A 21,066-nucleotide genomic window follows, 5' to 3' on the forward strand; every position below is an offset into this window, starting at 1 on the left:
ATATGTTAGTAACAAACCAATACCACTGTTATAATGGAAAATCATGACACTAGAATTCTATGAATCTGTTCACAAGCTGGCGAGACCAAAAAACAAAGTAGGAATGGCAAAAGTTTACCACTTGGGTGTCCCAAAGTCCGTATCAGGTCTGGTTTTGTTTAACAGATTTAGTGGCAGGTAGCAAAATTGATGAAGATACTAATTTATTTAGGTTGCAATGGAAGACTGTGGAAATTCAAAAGGGACCTAACAATGAAGAGCAATTAAGCAGTACTATGGCACATGGAACTCAGTGTTGACAAATGCAAGGTAATATACATTCCAAAGAGCAATTTAATCTACTGTTACTTTCTAATTGAACATCTATGTTGCTAGTTTCAAATTTAACATTAGCAACTCAGGAAAAAAGACCTGGTTGTCACTGTGGAAAGTTCAATGAAGACATCTGCTCAGTGTTCACTGGTAGTCAAAAAAGCAGACAAGGTATTAGAATAGATAAGGTATAGTATGCAAAACACTGACAACTGTATAATCCCATTATATGAATCAATGGGACATCATCACCTGTAATATTTGTCCACTTCTGGTCACATTATCTCAAAATGTTCAGAGATCGGCAACCAAAATTATTAGGGGGGCATAAAAGCTTCCTTATGAGAAAAGACTGAAACTGCAGTTTGGAGAGGAGGTGATAAAAGGGACTATTTAAGAAACACAGAAGTAATGAATACCATTTTAGCCTTTATTTTAAATTGAATTGATTGACAGCTCTGTGGTAAATTAAAGTGAGTCCAGCTCCTGTATTGCTACAGTTTTAAGATCAATAGGGTGCAAATCATCCTTATATTTGGAGGCTCTAGGAACACACAAAGAATGAAGACAGTGGCCACACTCACATGTAAAAAAATCTTCTCTGTATTATAAGTTTTACTAAGTAGATGATTAAAGTTACAATCTCAAACAAATATATAAAAGCTAAGAGAATCCAAGCAATGGCCAATTCCATATTCATACTCTCATACCCAATAATATTAGAGAATCTGGTGGATGGTCATTGATAGAGAGGTGGTTCCTGCTGGGGTATTTCCAATGAAGTCATCTGTCATGGTCTTCCCACCCTCTTCATACTAGGGAACCCTTTTATCTTGTGATTCTGACCGGGCCTACCACCATATGCACATGCATGAAGGTTCCAATCTCCTTTTCCTTACCTGTATTTCCACACCCATAAATGTTGGGATGTCCCATTTTTCATAGATTGTTCTCTTAGTTCCCCTTATTTGCACTAACATCTTAACATTAACATAAAAATGTTCCCATAGTAACCTGTGATCAGAGCAGAACTTTCCTGCTGTTACAATCAGGTGTCTTGCAGTCTGTATCAGTACATTCCAATCTAGATGTGTACATTGTGACATATTTTCTGAGAACATCCCCTACTGGCACATCCTTTACAGTAATTTTGTGATCCATATTTTTCTATGTTCTAGAGATTTCCACAAGCTTCATACCACATCTGCACTGGCACCAAAATATTTTCAAAGTGAGTGGTGGCCAAACCACAAGTTCATAGGTTTGTTTTGGTCTAGATAAGTATCCAGAAGTTGCATTGCTTTTCTGAATTATCCAAACCCTTGGCAGGACACAGGAGGGGCTATCACTGCCCCAACTGCCCCGTTAATAGGTTGGACAAATGGCTGGCTTACCCTTTCCCAGATCATCTGCAAAAGGACCTAGGACCTTTTCTCTGGTGGAGAAGGCCTTTTGATCTTCCTATTTTAAGACATAATGGTCTATTACAGAAAAATGCCTTTTTTCAAATTGCATCACTTGTTAGTTTAAGCTCCTGTGAAGTAAAGGGATTCTCTAAAGTGTCAACAGTCTATTGGAAAGCTAAGTGATGTGTACAAGCCAGTGCTGAAAGAGTTGTGGAAGGCAGCTTATCAGATATTTTAAAAATATGTATTTCAATAATTTCAATAAAACATTAACAAAATATCCACTTTTCTAATTCCATAATTTTGTGTCTATATTTGATCATGGGAAAAATTTTAAAAGCATCCCAGTGACTTAAGAGTCTAAGTCCCCTTTTTAAAAGCAAGTTTGGCTCCCAAATGCCTGAAAATTTTACCCCATTATCTTTGCATCATTCTTCAAGAGCTAGGAAAGGGGCGAATTTTCTTTCTGGCTGTACCTTTGCTATCAGTACATGCTCACTGAGTGCTTTGCTAAACTCTTTTTTGTAAATTTCCAGAAAAGTTGTAAGTTCAGCTTTGTGTACAATAAGGAGATCAGATGCTATCATAAGTAGTCCCAACAAGGCAGTTCAAGAGGTTACCTGCTGATAAAAATATTCTAGATGTGATGGATAAGGTAACAATTGATCAAGCTTTGCACATAAATAGTATGGACAGTTTTACTCCTATATCTCTACACATTCTAAAAATGACAGGTTTCAGAGTAACAGCCGTGTTAGTCTGTATTCGCAAAAAGAAAAGGAGTACTTGTGGCACCTTAGAGACTAACCAATTTATTTGAGCATGAGCTTTCGTGAGCTACAGCTCACTTCATCAGATGCATATCGTGGAAACTGCAGCAGACTTTGCTGCAGTTTCCACGATATGCATCTGATGAAGTGAGCTGTAGCTCACGAAAGCTCATGCTCAAATAAATTGGTTAGTCTCTAAAGTGCCACAAGTACTCCTTTTCTTTTTATTCTAAAAATGGTTAGAGAACATTTATCTACCTGCCTGAAGGTTTGTAGAATGAAATGCAAACCAAGTCTTTCCCGCGCTTGGTTTTAAATTCCACCTTCTTTTTTAAATGCTCAGCAATTAAAATATTCTGTTAAATCAAAATTTACATGCCTCAGAGACTTGTTTTCATGAGTCAAACAGCAGGTATTAGCATGCATGTGCATTGATCCATGTGTCACAGAAGATCTTCTATAAATAAGTTCATTGACATCACACTGAGAAATCAGTTTTCTCTACATTCTGTAAAACCGTAAAACTGTTGGATGAAATCTCTAGCTATCAGTAAGCATTTTACTGTCGCCCTCACCATCTTATCTGGAAACTGAATATGCCATTCTTCAATCTAGCCCGAATTTTGAGATTCCACAGAGTAAAGTAATAGGTTGTAGTGTCATAGACTGCTGTGAGGTTGATCACTAGAAACTTCAATGCTAAGCTCCATAGCTCATTATAGAAAGGGTTTGGCTGAAGTGTGGGATACGAGAGAGAAAGATTTAGCAGTTGTTTTTTCTGAAAGCTAGGTTTTTCTTCTTTTCTGGGCCTTTCCATGTATCACAACCAAAACACTGATGCTGTGGTACCCAGCACAAAGTGCAAAATTGCAAACTTTCAATGTTTATGGTGGGAAGACAGACCATCTCACTCTTGCTCTGTGGGTCTAAGCATTATATACACCCAATGTATATTCCTATTTATTGATACTATATAAATACACATACTATAATGTGTATGTAATCCAGTGGATAATACCCCGTGATAAATAAAATGACATTGACTGATTCAAGCAAGTACAAAACAAATTTCTCTATTTTCTTAACTGTCATTTACAAAATTAGGCTTTTCAGGGCTCTTCTTGAAAATGAATGTCCCCAATATGATTTAGTATACTTGCTGTATTTTCCGTCCAACATATAACACACTTTATAGGCATAGATCGCATTTCTCCCTCATATTTGTAGTCTCCATAGACCCATTAAATATATAATTCTTCATCTGTCTGTGCAATGGTCCAATATGTGAGACTAACTAGCATAAAATAAATAAAATATCAATTTGTGAAATGGATGTATCCTATTTAGATCTCTAGTACTTTATTTTTAATCTGCATGTAGAATAGCAGTGATCTTTACTCTTCACTTATTACTAGAAGCCTTAAAATTAACATGGTAATCCTGAAGCTGTACGAGTGTCAGAAGTTAGGATTTTCATGTTGCACAAAGTTGCCTATAATCTTATACAACGTTTTTGAATATTTAATTCCGGTCCCAAAACAATACATGCTTGCTAAGGTAAATGGAAAAAGCCATGCTGCAGCCAAGCAACATAGTTCAGAACTAAAAAGTGCATATTGCCTCATTCTCCCTCATATAGGAAAGACATAGCTGAGGGGCAGCAGCATGGTTTAATATTGCCAACAAAACAGATCAGTGCAAGAAAACTAAAAGTGAAAATTGAGCATAAATGCTGCAGCTTGTCACAGATCAAGAATCACTCTAGTGACAAGAGCACCACCTATAGACGAATACCTTTTTTCTCTCACTGGAATAGCTCTGAGCAAAACAGTTTAATTTCCAATTGTCAAAAATATAAAATATTATGAGCCAGGCCAACAGCTGGTGTAAACTGACGCTTTACATCAGTGCAAGGATTGTAAATGATTTATACCACCGGAGGATCTGACCCCTTTTTAAAATTTTGTATTTTGATGTTTCCAACTTTAGCAAAAATGTGGTGTAGAGGACTATAGCACTTTGGGTGAAGTGGGTAATTACACATTCTTCTTAACATTAGCTACTAAATGTTTTTTGGATTTTTTTTAAATATAACATTATTCAATGATTTATTATGTAGAGACCCGCACAAGTAGGTAGAAAAGCAATTAAAACATTGATCCCTGTAAGAGTCATTTGGCTTTTTGCACTCTTTCCTCTTCTACCATATGCATATGCCCTTGATATATAATAAGGAACAGACTGAGCCCCTTACTCACTTAATAAGCACTTCCTCACCCAAACAGTCTCACAGAGTCAATGAGTCTATTTTGGTGACTAAGTGCTCACTAATATGAACAATAGGTTAAACAATTTACCCTGATGGTAAATTTACACAGAGATAAAAGCCCTTCAGCACAGCCATGGCTGGCTCAGATCAGCTGACTCAGGCCCAGGGGGTTTGGGTTGCACGGCTAAAATTTACTGTGTAAACGTTCAGATTCAGGCTGGAGCCTGAGCTCTAGAATCACAGAACTGGAAAGGACCTTGAGAGGTCATCTAGTCCAGTCCCCTGCACTCAAGGCAGGACTAAGTATTATCTAGACCAGTGGTTCTCAAAGCCAGTCCATCGCTTGTTCAGGGAAAGCCCCTGGTGGGCCAGACTGGTTTTGCGGGAAGCGGTGCGGGCCAAGGGACATGCTGGCCGCCCTTCCCGCAGCCCCCATTGGCCTGGAGCGGCAAACCGCGGCTAGTGGGAGCAGTGATCGGCCAAACCTGCGTACGCGGCAGGTAAACAAACCGGTCCGGCCCACCAGGGGCTTTCCCTGAACAAGCGGCAGACCGGCTTTGAGAACCACTGATCTAGACCATTCCTGACAGGTGTTCGTCCAACCTGCTCTTAAAAATCTCCAATTTTCCACAACCTCCCTAGGCAATTTATTCTAGTGCTTAAACACTCTGACAGTTATGTCCTTACAGGTCCCAGAGCTCAGCCTGCAGCCCAAGCCCAAATGTCTACATAGGAATTTTTCAGCCCCGCAGCCCGAGCTCCTTGACCCCAAATCAGCTGTTCCAGGGCAGTTGTGGGTTTTTTATCCCTGCATAGACATGCCCTGAGTGACTTATTTTAAGGTGCTATAAGACCAATACAAGCTTTGGTCCAATTAACAATATATATTCATATAGTGATATTAAAGTGTAAAGTAACAGCATGCTAAACTGTCATGTTAATGTTTACGGAGCCTCTCTAAGCTCTGTCTTCAAATCAGTTTCCATATGGCACTATTCATTTGACTTTCTAGAAGTAAACAATTTTTACTGGCACAAAGAACCTAATACAAGTATTGGACTACTTAAATAAAGTGAAAATTATTATAGTACATTTTATATTTAAGCCACATAGCATAAACTTTCCCCATCCTCAGCTACATATTTAACATATAGAACCAGAGAAGCCTGCTGAAACCAGACGCTTTGATAATCAAAAATAATCAGAAACTATTGTTTCTTTTATTCCCCTTTCAATTTTAGCCCTCTTTTCAACAAGGTTTCCATACAACTGTTAAATGGCTCCTTAGTGTACCTTATTTACCCAAGATCAAGCCCCTCAGGGTATACGTCTACACTGCAGCTGGGAGTGAGCCTCCCAGCCTGGGTAGACAAAGTCACACTAACAAGGATTGAGCTAGCACACTAAAACTGGCAGTATCAACATTGTGGCTTGGGCTGCATCTCGGGTTCTCAAGTCCACCTGACCGTCTAGGCTTGAGACTGACATATCTTGTCAGTAACATGAACCTAGAGTCAAACAGAGAGGGAAGGCAAAATCTTGTACCTTGCACTTTTGCGAGGGTATGCGATGTCCCACAAACAAATGCTTCCCTATTCCTATTGAGGACTGTTCCTGCTTGACAACACAAAAACACCATTTCTCTAGCAGAAGCATCTCTGTGCTTTCCAGAGTCACACTCACACTGAGGGTAGCTATTTTTTTCTCATCTATTTAAGTGAAGTGTTTTTCTCATCTATTTAATTAAGGCCCTGATCCTGCAAAGATTTCACTGGAATTACTCACAGTGAGTAAAATTAAGCATATGCATAAGATCCTGCAAGATCTGATCTTGAAACTGAGATTGGAATTATACACAAGCATCATTTCATCTGCTATTAAAATGCAGTTACCTCTGGTGCCAACTAAGGCAATATTGACAAAACACAGTTATAAAACCCAAAGTTGGAGTGAGCACATGACAAATATCAAATTCAGTTGGAAGTGCAGAAAGACTGAGGTCGACAGAAAGTAGTTATCCATGTCAGAATTTGTCCAGAGCACCAGGCCTACCCATTACTCTTAGGCCTGGTCTACACTAGGAAATTAGGTTGGCATAACTATGTCTCTCAGAGGTGTGAAAAATCCACACCCCTGAGACATGTAGTGAAACCAGCCTAACTCCCAGTGTAGACAGCGCTAGGTCAATGGGTGAATTCTCCCATCCACCTAGCTACTGCCTCTCGGGGAGATGGAGTACCCACACCAGTGGTTCTCAACCTATTTATCACAGTGTGTTACCTGGGCTGCAGGTTGAGAACTACAGCGACCCCCCGCAAAAAAATCCCACAGATCCCTTATACCCAACGCCCCAGCCCCCCCACACACAGACCCCTCCACAGAGTGGGGCCAGGAGCGGACCCCCAAACCTGGACTTTGCTAGTCAGCAGGGAAGCCCCCAGCCCAGACCCCGCCACGCAGCAGGGCAGGGCAGACCAGAGCAGCTCCGAGCCTGGATCCTGCCACATGGGGCAAGGCAACCCTGAACCCGGACCCCGCCATGCAGGACAGGAAAGCCCCGGACCCTGCGGCGTGGGGCAGGGCAGCCCTGACACCGGACACCACCATGCCAGGCAGAGCAGCCAGGGCCCTAGACCCTGCCGCACCAGGTGGTGGGACAGCCCACACTCCCAACCCTTCAAGCCCAGCAGCCTTTAGTGCATGTGGGCCACAGGTTGAGAACCACTGACCTACACCAACACAAGGAGCCCTCCTATCAGTGTAGATAGCGTCTTCACTGAAGCGCTACAGAGGAGCCACTGTAATGTTTTAAGTGTAGACAAGCCCTTAGTGTCATGAGATTTTCAGTAACCACAAGTAGTCGGGACCACAGTGACTCTTGTGATGCTGGCAGACCAGGTGCCAGCTCATGCCAAGTCCCCTAAGTCTCAGCTGACAAATACATAGCTGGAACAAATCTGGTTCACCTGTGTGTTAGTACTGTTGAAATAGGTATTAGAGTTATAAAAGCATATTTTGTGTTTAGACTTTAAGAAATGCTTGTAAGTTGCTACATGCCTTAGCTTACCTGCTCTCACTTTCAGGTGACATTGTGAATAAGAAGTGGGCAGCATTATCTCCTGTAAATGTAAACAAACTTGTTTGTCTGAGTGATTGGCTGAACAAGAAGTAGGACTGCATGGACTGGTAGGCTCTAAGTTTTACATTGTTTTATTTTTGAATGCAGGATTTTTGGAAATAATCATACATTTGTAAGTTCAACTTTCATGATAGAGATTGCACTACAGTACTTGTGTTAGGTGAATTGAAAAATACTATTTCTTTCGTTTTTTTAGAGTGCAAAATACAAAGTGAGCACTGTATACTTTGTATTCTGTATTGTAAGTGAAATCAATATATTTGAAAATGTAGAAAACATCCAAAAATATTTAAATAAATAGTATTCTATTATTAACAATGTGATTAATCACAATTATTTTTTTTAATTGCTTGACAGCCCTTCTTTAAAAATTTTAAATAGCTATTTCTATCCTTGATAGCATGGACAAGTCTACTGGTTAGAAGTCCTCATTCTGATAAAGAAACTGATGTTTTTTGATAAAATCAGAGAGAAGGAAACAAAAATTAATAGTTTATAGCTAAAGTATCTCTAGAGGATTGAAAGTCTAATTATTCTGATATATACTGCACTCCAAAGAAAGATAGCAACAATAAGCCTGATGGAACCTTTATAAGACTTTACATTAGTACTTTAGAGATTGCACAGTTAGATAATAAGTGAAATCAGCTTAGTGGTCTTAAAGTATATAAAACTGCTGGCCTATGCTACATAAAGTTCCATTTAAGTTAAGCTTGGAAATAAAATAAGTATTAACTTGTCAGATCTATGTCTAATAATTTTGTATAGATTTTTGTGAACATAGTTCAATATTAGCAATAAATAAATTGTTACAAACATATGGAAAAATAAACTTCAGTCAAATCCCATTTGAACGGAATGTTTTAAATGAAACCACTGAATATAAGGTTATTTGTGAACCATTGTCAAAAATCAAATACTGTTGCTTATAGCTGGATAATGCAAAGAACTGAAAGAACTATTAAAACAAGCATCATAAAAGAGTGTCTTTATTTCGTTGTTGCAAAATACATGCCAATCCAAAACTGAGGCCCCCATAAAGCATCATTCAGGTCAGAGTGCAAAGGGACAGGAGGGTAGTCAAATAAAGCAGCAAGGTCAGGAGATGGAAAGAAGCCTACAGTTCATATTACTACTGAATAAAGCGGTATATGCAAAATAAAGACTGAGTGTTAAATTACATTTCTGCAACAAAAATAGTCACATAAAGATATTCACATGACTTTTCAATGCTAAAAGGGCTTTTAGTTTAAGCTGAGAATGAAATGTGTGGGATCATTTCTGAAGAAGTTATCTTATTGCCACCAGAGATTTCTCCACAGCAATATAATAGGTGGAAAAGTGGGGCACAGATGAACCCAAAATAAAGATTATGACCTTTTTTAAAAAAGAGAGAAAAAATCTTCACTTCAGAAAGACATTCTGCTTATCAAATTACTGCTGCTAATCCTTCCATCTATGTGAATTATACATGTCTTCCAATGACAATGTTCAGTAAATATCTGAACATAAAAGCCCAGAATACCAGAGAAGATGATACATCTAGCATTAGATTACTAATTTAATGTTTCAGTTTACCAAAATGCATTTGATCTCAAACACCAGTGCTACATTAAATAAGGCCAGTATTCTTGCCTTGCGTTATCAGCCAATGACAACTATCTCAATAAAAATAAGCCATTTTGTGATACTGATAAATCAGAATGTCATAGCAGTCCCAGCACTATAAATATAGTGTGAATTTTATGTTTCTTGTTACACAAGACAGTTCGCATATTATTTTTTTCTTTACAACTATAAACAAGCTAACAGATCAAAAAGGAATGCTGATTATTGAAGGATATATCATTTGCATTTTATCCCCTGCTTGTGTGCCTATCATACACTTCAGCTAAATTCACATACTTTATTCAGATTTAGTTGCCCTTTGAAATTTATAATGATTTTGGACTATTGAGATGGTAAAGTCTTCATTTCACTAAGCTCAATGACACAATCTTTAAAATAAATAATATGATTGTCATTTAAAATAATTAAGTCTCATATTTATACCTGGCATATACAAGGTGCAAGATCATCTTAATCTGAATAAATACACATTTTTAAATATAGTAAAATATGTACACAGATATAATATTGTAATAAGATTATATAAAAATAGAAAAAAACATAGTGTTAATTTCACATCCAGTCCTAATGCTTACTGAAGATTATGGATTTCCTTTGTGTTCTTAATTTAGGCAATAACCTTTTTTAAATGAGCCTTTCAATTGGTGTCAGCTACTAATGGCACTGATTCCTGGGTAACAAGGTAAGACTACAGTTTGTAAATGCAAGAACATTCAGTATACAAATAAACAAACTGGAAGAGAGATGACAAAATGTTACAAGATAAGTTAAACTATTAAAACTTTCCCTTTCACTGTTTGTGTTGCCAGCTGGAAAGAGTTTTAGCACAAATATTTAACAGGGTATGTGCAAAAGCATATGTGCACAATTTACTTGTTCGATGTATGCATGCACAAATCCCCTGTGCACGTACAAGTTGGCTTTGCACACCTATACCTATCTGATCAATCCTGAGAGGACCTAACTGCCCTAAAATCACATTCATTTCACAGTCACATTGAGGACATTACTCAATACCATAAAGAATCAAACCCCTTTGTGAACCTGCCACTTTGCCTTGTTATAAATCCAGGGATTCGGGCTCAATCTTGCAGGGTGATGAGCACTTTGCCTCTGATGCAGTAAAGCACTTGAACACAGAGATAGCCCCATTGATTGCAGAACTTTAAGCTTTAATTTTAAGCAGGAGTGACCCCATTAATTTCCATTGGGCTACACAGGTGCTTAGATAATGGAGCTGTTGTGTGCCTAAACTGGGTTAATCCAAAATTGAGCATACACTTGTGTGTATATCCATGTGAAAATTTGAGTCGCACTCTGCACTAAGAGTAGTTTCACAAAAAAAGACAACATTCAGAGGTGAAAAACTCATTGATTTTTAAAATCACTGGAATTGTTTCGGCAGGAACTGTTCAAGGGGGTATAACTACCAGAGGAGTAAGGGGGTACAATTAACATAGATGACTGTTGATGGCTTATTGAGGAATATTCCTAGCAGTGACTTTGGAATGATCTTCCAATGGAAAAGGTAGAAGTGCCATCACTTGGTGGATTTTAAAATTGGACTGGAAAAAAGAGCTAGAAAAAAAAAAAACTTATTTGGAGGTATAATCCTGCATTGGCAATAGAATGAACTAGAGAGCTTCACATTTTTCCATCTGTATAGGTTATGGCCCTGATACAACTTCCATTACTGTCATAAAGTAATGGACCCCATAAAGTTAATTTGCTATCAGTTAAAAAGGTGCAACTCCTACAGATGTAACTGGGAGCTGTACAATGAATTTTCGTGTCACACTGGTACCTCCATTCTATGCTATGACTCTCTATTACCTTTCTTCATGGCAGGAACACCCTGTAAAAATCCATAAAGCCACTACATTGTCCTTCAGATCCCTTCTTGAAAAAATGCCTCTGCCGTGGCATTTACAAAATATTCAGCAATAGGGAGGTGTTTAATGTGCTGTGACTTAAGTTATATCACACTTGATGATTTCACTGTTACCTTGTCCTTTCCCTCTCTTTGTTGTATCCAACTGTTGTCCATCATATGCTAACACTTGTGGCAGAGACTGTCTTGCTATTACATGTGGGAACAGTTCCTAGCACAATGAGCCCTTGATCTGTGATTGGAACCTTCAGGTTCTCCTGTAATTAACCAAAAAAGAAAAAAAAAAAGAAGAACCCCAAATCCAACGCTTTGCATCACTATCACAGCGACTTTCTATGTAAAATATATTCATAAAGACTGAAGAGCAATCATCAGATTAGCAATGAGGTAGCAGTATTGTTAACTTGTGAGCTTGTCTTGATTTACAGGTTAAACAATATTTAGATCAGTTAGCTGTATTCAGGGTAGTTGAGCCTGACAAAATTCACCATAGAGTACTTAAGGAAGTAGCTGAAGCTGTCTTGGAATCATTAGCAATTATTTTCAAGAAAATCCCAGAGCACTGGAGAAGGGCAAACATAGTACCTATTTTTTAAAAAGGAACAAAGAGGACAAAGGGTCTAGAAGGAGAGGCAGACCCCTGTGCAGATTTTGGAAAGCTTGCAAAGACAGCTTAGTATCCGTTGGAATCTCTGTGAATGATTGGGAAAGGAGTGCAGAATGCCACTCTAGTTGGTGGACTAGTTAGTTTGTAGATGGAGCAAGGTGTTGTGAGGCAGGCTGGATCAAGCTTTGTGATGACCAATGTCAGAGGAGGAAAGAATACTCTGTTTGGACTCAGAGCATTGCTAGTGTGTTGGTGTGCTCTACCTTTGGATGGGACTGTCACTCGCGCATCGGACTCAGCCGCTATCTGAAGAACTCTTTGGCGCATACGCCATGCTCTGTAAAGAACGACAGTGCCATTGATTGATTGCATGTAGCTAGTGGTATACGGGGCTGTTGCTGTTTTAAATGTATATGCTGTTATGTGTTTATATCAGAGAAGGGAAGGTAGAAGAAGTGAGCTTTGCACTTGAAGCGGACAGTGATGAGGTTTGTGAGGGCCTTAGTTCCTGTGGGAGTTAATTCCACTGTTTCAGGCCAGCCCTTGAGAAAGTTCTGCCTCCCACACAGATGAACTTGGCCCTCGCTTACAGAACTAGAACTGGCATAATACGGAGACATACAGTTCATATACCACGGCAGCTTGCAGTGCTAGTGGAAACATTTTGGTATATTATGTTCATTTGATCAATATCAGATTGTCCTTCCATCATAAATATTGTTTATTGGTTCTGAATTTTAATATAACTATCAAAATGTTCTATGCTCTACATTACCTATGTAAAAGAAATATTGTAAGGCAAAAGCAGAATAAGAGAGATTAAAACAGTTCTCAAATACTGTATAGAATAATCCTATTCCAAGCAATTAAAGTGTCACTAGAGCCACTTATTCCACACTTATTGATGTGTTGTACAGAGTACACAAATAGCTTCATGTGATGAACAGCCCTGGCAGACACAATATTTCCTCAGTACAGTGCTATATATAATACATCACTTGTCTATAGAATACTTTGGTTAAACCCTTTTGAATAAACACAGCAATGTAAGTGGGCTTATAATAGACAGGAGTGATTTTATGAAGCACCTTGATATCACAGTATAGTAAAAGGCCATAAGGAGAGATTGTATTCACACAAGCCTGAGCCCATTTACTAGGCTCATTAGCATTTCTCCCTACAAAACATCCCGCCCCCTTTTCTCTAGCTCTCTCTTGATTCAGAAAAACAGTGAGGAGTCTGGTGGCACCTTAATGACTAACAGATTTATTTGGGCATAAGCTTTCATGGGTAAAAAACCCACTTCTTCAGATGCATGGAGTGAAAATTACAGATACAGGAATAAATATATTGGCACATGAAGAGAAGGGAGTTACTGTACAAATGGAGAACCAGTGTTGACAAGGCCAATTCAGCAAGGGTGGATGTGGTCCACTCCCAATAATTGATGAGGAGGTGTCAATACCAAGAGAGGGAAAATTGCTTTTGTAGTGAGCCAGCCAGTCCCAGTCTCTATATTAACACCTCCTCATCAATTACTGGGAGCAGACCACATCCACCCTGATTGAATTGGCCTTGTCAACACTGGTTCTCCACTTGTAAGGTAACTCCCTTCTCTTCATGTGCCAATATATTTATGCCTGCATCTGTAAGCTTATGCCCAAATAAATCTGTTAGTCTTTAAGGTGCCACTGGACTCCTCATTGTTTTTGTGGATACAGACTAACACGACTACCCTTCTGATTCTTGATTCAGAGACACTCAGCCTTTTATGCTACTGAATGGTTCTAATTGATCATAGAATAGAATATCAGGGTTGGAAGGGACCTCAGGAGGTCATCTAGTCCAACCCCCTGCTCAAAGGACCAATCCCCAATTTTGGCCGCAGATCCCTAAATCCTCAAGGATTGAACTTACAACCCTGGGTTTAGCAGGCCAATGCTCAAACCACTGAGCTATCCCTCCCACACTTGCTAGAGGATTCTCTGCTCCTTGAAGTCTTTAAACCATGATTTGAGGACTTCAATAGCTCAGACATAGGTGAGAGGTTTATTGCAGGGGTGGGTGGGTGAGATTCTGGGCCTGCATTGTGCAGGAGGTCAGACTAGATTATCATAATGGTCCCTTCTGACCTTAATACCTATGAATCTATGAAAAACCAGCTGTACAGCAATGAGATCAGTCGGGTTCAGCTGACCATTTTGTTTAATCCCCATCCACATCTCTCAGACGAACAACATAACAGAAAATGGCAAAACAAAGAAAATGTTATTGGCCAGTACTGTAAAGGGATCAAAGCAAACAAGTGTGATAACCACCTTTAATATGTGTCCTTAAATTCAAGGTGCATTGAACAATATATTTTCTAGACAAACCACATAAGAATGTAATTTTTATTAATCTTTCAAGCTTCAGTAAGCTGGTGCATTAGATCGCTCTCCTGACAAAGCAATATTAAGCATTTCATTGTGGTATGCAGGAAGGAACAGGAGATTAATTTTGCAGGAGTTTTCATAATTAGATAAAAAGGAGCACAATTTGGTTGAACTTTCTTTGCTTATATTCATAAGGAATTAAAAAAACATGTAAAGTGTTTGCAACAGGTATTGTTATTTTGGAGTGTAATGAATGCATGGTACAAAATAATCATTCCCTTGCATTCTACAATTGAAAAGTACTTTAAGCTTGATGGTAAGACACACACACCTTTCAGTACAGTAAACCCGAGAACAAGCTTTAATGGCAGAATGCTTTGAAGAGAACACACCAGGAGGTCCCTATAGCTGATGCATAATTAATAGAAAGTAAATCAGTTGCTTTGTATAGAGGATAAGGTAAAAGCCCAGTCAAAATAACCAGCCTCATCATGACATTTTGATTCCAACAGAAATTAATTTTGTGAACTGCAGGAGTTTGAAATAAACATGTGAGTGCTAAAAAGACCTACTGCAGTCAGCTCAGCATGGAGGAAAGATTGAAAAGCACTGTCAGAATAAAGGTTACAGTCTCATGACTAGTCTATGTACGGACATTCTTTTTTCCTTGTGGTCTTTTGGAAAGGAGGAGGATAAATGGGTACCACAGGCTCTCACAGTGGGAACATCTGTTGTTGAGAAACTGGCCCACATAAGTAATCTTAGATGGCAATCCTAACCTCGAAATACTCGATGAATTTGGAACATGAAGGCCATAATGGCTTCGTTCCATTGATTTCAAATGGAGCTATGTTGATTTACACCAGCTGAGTCTCTAAATATGTAATTATTTAAAAAAAATATGTGATGTCTTGAACATTGGGTGAGAAAAAAAAAAACTATTCCTTCATTTTACCTTCACACAAAGTAAGATCCATGTAATTTGTAACTAGCTGAAGGTGATAAAAAGATTCATATGTATGGTAATCTAAAATGTAAAGAAAGGGTGTTCATCTAATTGTTTTGGTTTTAACACTGTAGCATTTATATTAAACCTACAAAACTGCAAGTCACTTAGAAACATTTGAGCTAAGGAATTGGGTAACAGTTAGTAAAATATCATCAAGTAATCTGCAAGAACATACAATTAATGGGTAAATCACAAAAGGTTCAGATAAATCCCCCAATTGTGAACATTTTATCCAAGTTCGCTCTAACGTAACTTTTTTTTAAAAAAGGAGGACTTGTGGCACCTTAGAGACTAACAAATTTATTTGAGTATAAGCTTTCGTGAGCTACAGCTCACTTCATCGGATGCAGTGAGCTGTAGCTCACGAAAGCTTACACTCAAATAAATGTGTTAGTCTCAGGTGCCACAAGTCCTCCTTTTCTTTTTGCAGATACAGACTAACATGGCTGCTACTCTGAAACATAACGTTTTAAGGTTCTCATATCCTTTCCTACCACATTCCACCTCTTTCTTTCCCTCAAAAATGTTTTTTTCGTTCTTCAAAAAACATTTTCCGTGAAAAATGGCATTTTTTCAAAATGGGTTTTCATGAAAAAGTATTTCTTTCAAAAATTTGAAAGGTGCTTTTTTAAAAAAACAAACAAAAAAGAACCAGAAAAATTTTCACTTTTTACTTGGTGAAAAAAGTGGAAAATTTTCACCCAATTAAATGTTGAATTTCTTTCAAAATTCTTCAAGGAAAATACTATTTTATTGCCATCTCTGCTCAGGAGTAGCCTTGACAGATTGCACACAGTGCTTGCTTGGTCAGAGAATAGTTAGCTTAACTTGAGGGCATCAGGAGGAAAGGAAGGTGTTTATGGGGCTATGTCACAGAACTGGAGACATTTTCCTCTGCCTTTTGGGTTCAGTCCTGCCAGGTGCTGAGCACTCTGGCTCCAGGCCAGCAAAGCATTCTATCTATGGATGTCAATGGGACTGTTTATGATCTTAAAGTTAAGCATGTGCTTTCATGCTGGATCAGGACCAGAACATTCAGCACTCTGTAGGACCGAGCTTCCTGGTAACAAAATGCAATATTTTAGTGGAAGAATCATCATTTCAGTTATTTTGTTTCTTTGCTTTATGCTAAAAAATATGACAAAAGGACAAAAGTCACATGACAATTATGACTTCCACACATAAGAATTAGGGAAGCTTTCCTTCTTTATTGTAGCTGATCACAATACCATACAAACTGTAATACCAAGGCACAAAAGCATGAGCTAAGGATGCAGAAAGAAAGAAAGAAAGAAAGCCTACATCTGTATTTCCTAGCTTTTGTGCATTTGATTCGGACTCTTAACAATACTGGTAGACACAGTTTTGTGCTTAATACACTTCAGAACTTAATGCTCCTCAGCACTAAAAACAGCCTCTAAATGATGGTACTATATATTAAATATGCCTTGTCTAACAGTATACCTGATTTATATCTGAGACACAGGTCACCTAACTGGGGGAAGGTTGTATAAATTTTATGTAGAGAGAGTGAAGAAAGAAAATCCCTATACAAAAGTATTCATTGTGATGAACAAGTCAAGGAAGAGACACTTCAAATATCTGTAAGAAATGAGAATTCAGACAATGACCACAACACACCTTTAAGTTGGGAGGGGTCCTGGTCTGCCTTGCCAAGGGAAGGAGTAAAGAATTTCATGGGTGGCTGCTGCAGAAGGGCAGTGGGTCAGTCTGGTGATGCTGACTCACCCTCCAGGGACCAAAAGGTCTGAGGAGTTGATAAAGGGCAAGCTCAGCAAGAGAAGCCATTTCTTCCTGGACCAGGTGGGGCAAACTCATCCACCTTCCCTACCCTTGGAGGTGGCAAATACCAGGGTTGGTCAGGCTTACTGTGGGCATTGTACTAGCTGCTCCTTTCTTGGGGGGCTGGGAAGGAATTTTTCCCACACCAGCAGATTGACCAAGGTATTTGGTTGAAAAATTCCCAAACCGATCAATGGGAGTCTAGCCATTGACTTTTGTGGGAACAGCATCTCGTCCACAATTGATTAAATCGTCAATGGCACAAAAGAACCCTAAAGCTGCCTGAAATGGATATCCTCCTCCAGCAAAGAACCATAAGAGAAAACAGGAACAAAACAACATAGACAAAGATGATGGGCCCCAGTATATGTGTGTCCAAAACCCTTTGTGTTGGTTTTATGAATGCATATCTTATTTCTATGTTATACTGCAGGCTCTGTTTTTGTTCCTGCCCACCTCCCTGTAGACTGAATGTGGAGGACACACCAGAAAATTTTTGCTGCCTAGTAGGAAAACAAGATAAATAAGCATTTTCCTCAATGCTTCACCTAGCAGTGTGTTGCTGTCTGAAATGTCCCTAATACCTTTCTATTAGCCAAAATGTGGACTAAGTCTAGAACTGATTACAGATTAAGTTTTTGTACTCTACCCTTCTGCCTGGTCTGAGGTAAATAACTGTAATGGGGTGGTCACCCGCTCCTGCCCTGAAGGGCTTGAAATCAGCCCTGGGAGATGGCTGTGGCTGGGAGCAAGCAGTTCCCAGGCTGATTGGGGGAAGCAGGCTCAGCTGGCCCTTATAAGAGGGCAATGGGCCAGGAGTTGAGTCTTCTCTAGTTGTGGAGGGAGATGGGCCTGGCTGCTGGGGAGCGTACCAGAGGTGGAGCAGGACTGGGGGAAGGCCAAGGGAGCTGGGGAGCTCCAGCCTTGAAACCCCACAGGTTGCAGGCCTAGTTTAAGGCCAGATAGGTACTGGAGTTGCAGGGGGCAGCCCAAAGGTAGGCAGAGGCAGCAGGTTGAAACCCCCTTGCCTGTGATGATTGGCTTATACATTGCAGTCCGCCCCAGTGTGCAGGGGCTCAATGGTGACTGGCAGTAGCCAAAGACTGAGGCGAGGTGGGGATAGTGGCTGGGGGTTCCCTGGGGAGGGGAGACCCAGAGACTGGGTGGGGGGGTACTGCCAGGGGGCAGCACCCTGCGTAAAAGGGGCACTGGGGTCCGGGAGGGACAAGGGGGCCAGCAGCAAGCAGGATATCAGCCTGCAGAGGTTGCTCTGGAGGCTGGAAGAGCTTATTCCCTGAGAGACCAGCAGGAGGCGCCGCAGGCACCATGACAATAACTAAGAGCAAGTTATCGTTCTAAAACATTTTATTTTGAACTAGCCACATAAATAGCCAGACACTTAGAAATGTCAATAATAACTTAATAAATATTCAAAAAATGCAGTTTGCTTATTTTCTGGGCAAATGGTTTTTGACACACTTTTTTTAGTGAAATAATTATATATGTAACATCACCCAGTTCAGAGGCAAATATCAATCCTTTGATCCCTCAAATCCTCAAAAATTACAGTATAACTCTCGAAGTGCTATCTATAGGCTTTGCCAATCATAATACCTTATTGTACCAGAGAGTTCCAATGCTCGGGCCACAGCTACATGCAGTAAGGTTACTATCATCACTACAACCTCGTTTGCCGTCCATCTCAATATTGTGATACAAAGCATCCTTTCCCAGTGCCCAGCATGACTGTATAAGTCTTTAATATAGTTAGTTCATCCCTTCATCTTTGCCATTAAAAGACCAGCTATGCCAGCATTTGTCATTTCTGTCACCTCTACAGTCTATCTTTCATCTTTACTTCTTTTGATATGGTCACATAGCCTATTGCCACTATAGCTCTTTCATTGTAAGATATTTTTCATTGTGGCTTGTTCTTGTGCACATTTGCTTGATCTTTTCACTCTCCATGTGACACCAAGCATAGTTACTCCATTGCTAAGTTACTTGATTGCCATAGTTATTTCATTGCCAAGACTTCTGCTTTAACTTTCTGGGAATACCACCTAATGGACCTTTAAACATGTCAGACAAGTCAAACTCTCTTCTCAATTTGAAAACTGTGAATAGGAACTGTATTGATCTTCTATAGTTCTTGATGCTGATGAATCAAAATATGTAACTGCAGCACCACTGCCAAGTTAGAAACGTACACGTGCTATGTGTGTCAAGTGAACCTCTTAGAGAAATAAGTGTGATGACTTTTACTAAGATAAACCAACATAGTTTGTTTAACCACTTACCAAAATTATAAGAAAAATATGGAAGCATTCTCTCCCTGCTTCCCCACAGTACTTCCAACAGCACTTAAAATGACTAATGGTGTCTAAATCTATTTCTGTCTTTCCAGGAATAAGTGAACCTGAGTGTATTCACGGACTTAGATACTAACTATGTCAATATGGATTTTACCTGCCTGATTCATTTAAATCCCCCTTTAGGCACAATAGATTTGCATATCTTTTTCAAAAGGTGTTTCCTTTATTATTCCTGGTACTGCTTTAAAAAAGAAGGGGTAAATATCCACTTTAGAAACAGTGGGATCAGACCAAGGTAAAACTGCTTAAACTTGCTGTGAGATCTTAACCAAACTCCTGGCATATGTTATCACTCAAGCATTTTATCAAGGTTGTGTTCCTTGAAGTGAAAACTTGTAAAAGTTATTTCAGTTCACAAAATTGGTTTGGCCAGTGATGTGAGCAATTATTGGGCTTATCTGTGTTCATTCTTTTTTGTCAGAAATTATACAAACTTGCCCATCACCAGCTATTCAACATTTGGTCATAAAATGACAAACTCATGCCACTGGCTTTTGACCTGGTTGCTGCACAGACTACCCCATTGCAGGTCACAGCACTGCTCATTTGTGTCAAACTAGAAAATCCAGTTTTCCAGTTTGAAACAAATGAGCAACCTCCATGGGTCCACTAATCCTCTATCCAGGGTGGATAGGAGCTGATTTGTCATGGAACAGGATAGTTAGGATCACTTCTCATGCATATTTATTCAATGGATCAACTAATCTCATTTAACAATAGCAGTAATATATTGTAAGATCAATGTCAGTATTAGTAACTACATAACAGATTTCCACTTACCACAAAAACTGAGTATTTTCTGTAACTATGCTTAACTACAAATACAGGAATTATGTCACGTTTCCACAGGGAAACTCGAGAAGATATTATCACATACAATCTCATTACATTCACAAGCTGCCTCAAATACAGATTATTCTCCTGTTGGTCTGAAAAGTGGTAAAACACATTCTTTTTACAGTTCATCAGGAACTGTTCAATTTTATTTTTTAATTCAGAAGATGCTGATTCATCAAAATCAGAACTTTTACAGGAAAGTCAGTTTGACTAATTTCTTGACTTTGGAAATTTTTGAATTGAATTTTGTTTCAAAATTATAAAAATGTTTCATATTGACAGAATTTTTAAACAAAATTCAGTTTTCTGGTTTGAAACAAATAATTTATTTTGAAATTTAAGCAAATTATAGTAAAAAAGAAACCCTTTTAAAAACAATGAAAATTGAAACAAAACATTTTGATTGATCTGAACCCAATATTTTTCCAGAATCTTGGTCCACAAAATTTTGAGATTTTTACTTCTTATGCTAATTCAAGACAAAGGTTTTTTTTTTCAAATCTAAAATTTTCACTGCACAGGAAAACAGTTTCCTGCCCAGCTCTAATCCTGATCAAGTTGAAATATACCGGAGATAGACTGTCCAGTGCAATTAAAATGGTCACAAGCTAAAAGCACAGAAAAAACTTAGTACAGAAGTAAAA

Source organism: Eretmochelys imbricata, chromosome 11 (genome assembly GCF_965152235.1).
Source record: "Eretmochelys imbricata isolate rEreImb1 chromosome 11, rEreImb1.hap1, whole genome shotgun sequence".
Taxonomy (NCBI): domain Eukaryota; kingdom Metazoa; phylum Chordata; order Testudines; family Cheloniidae; genus Eretmochelys; species Eretmochelys imbricata.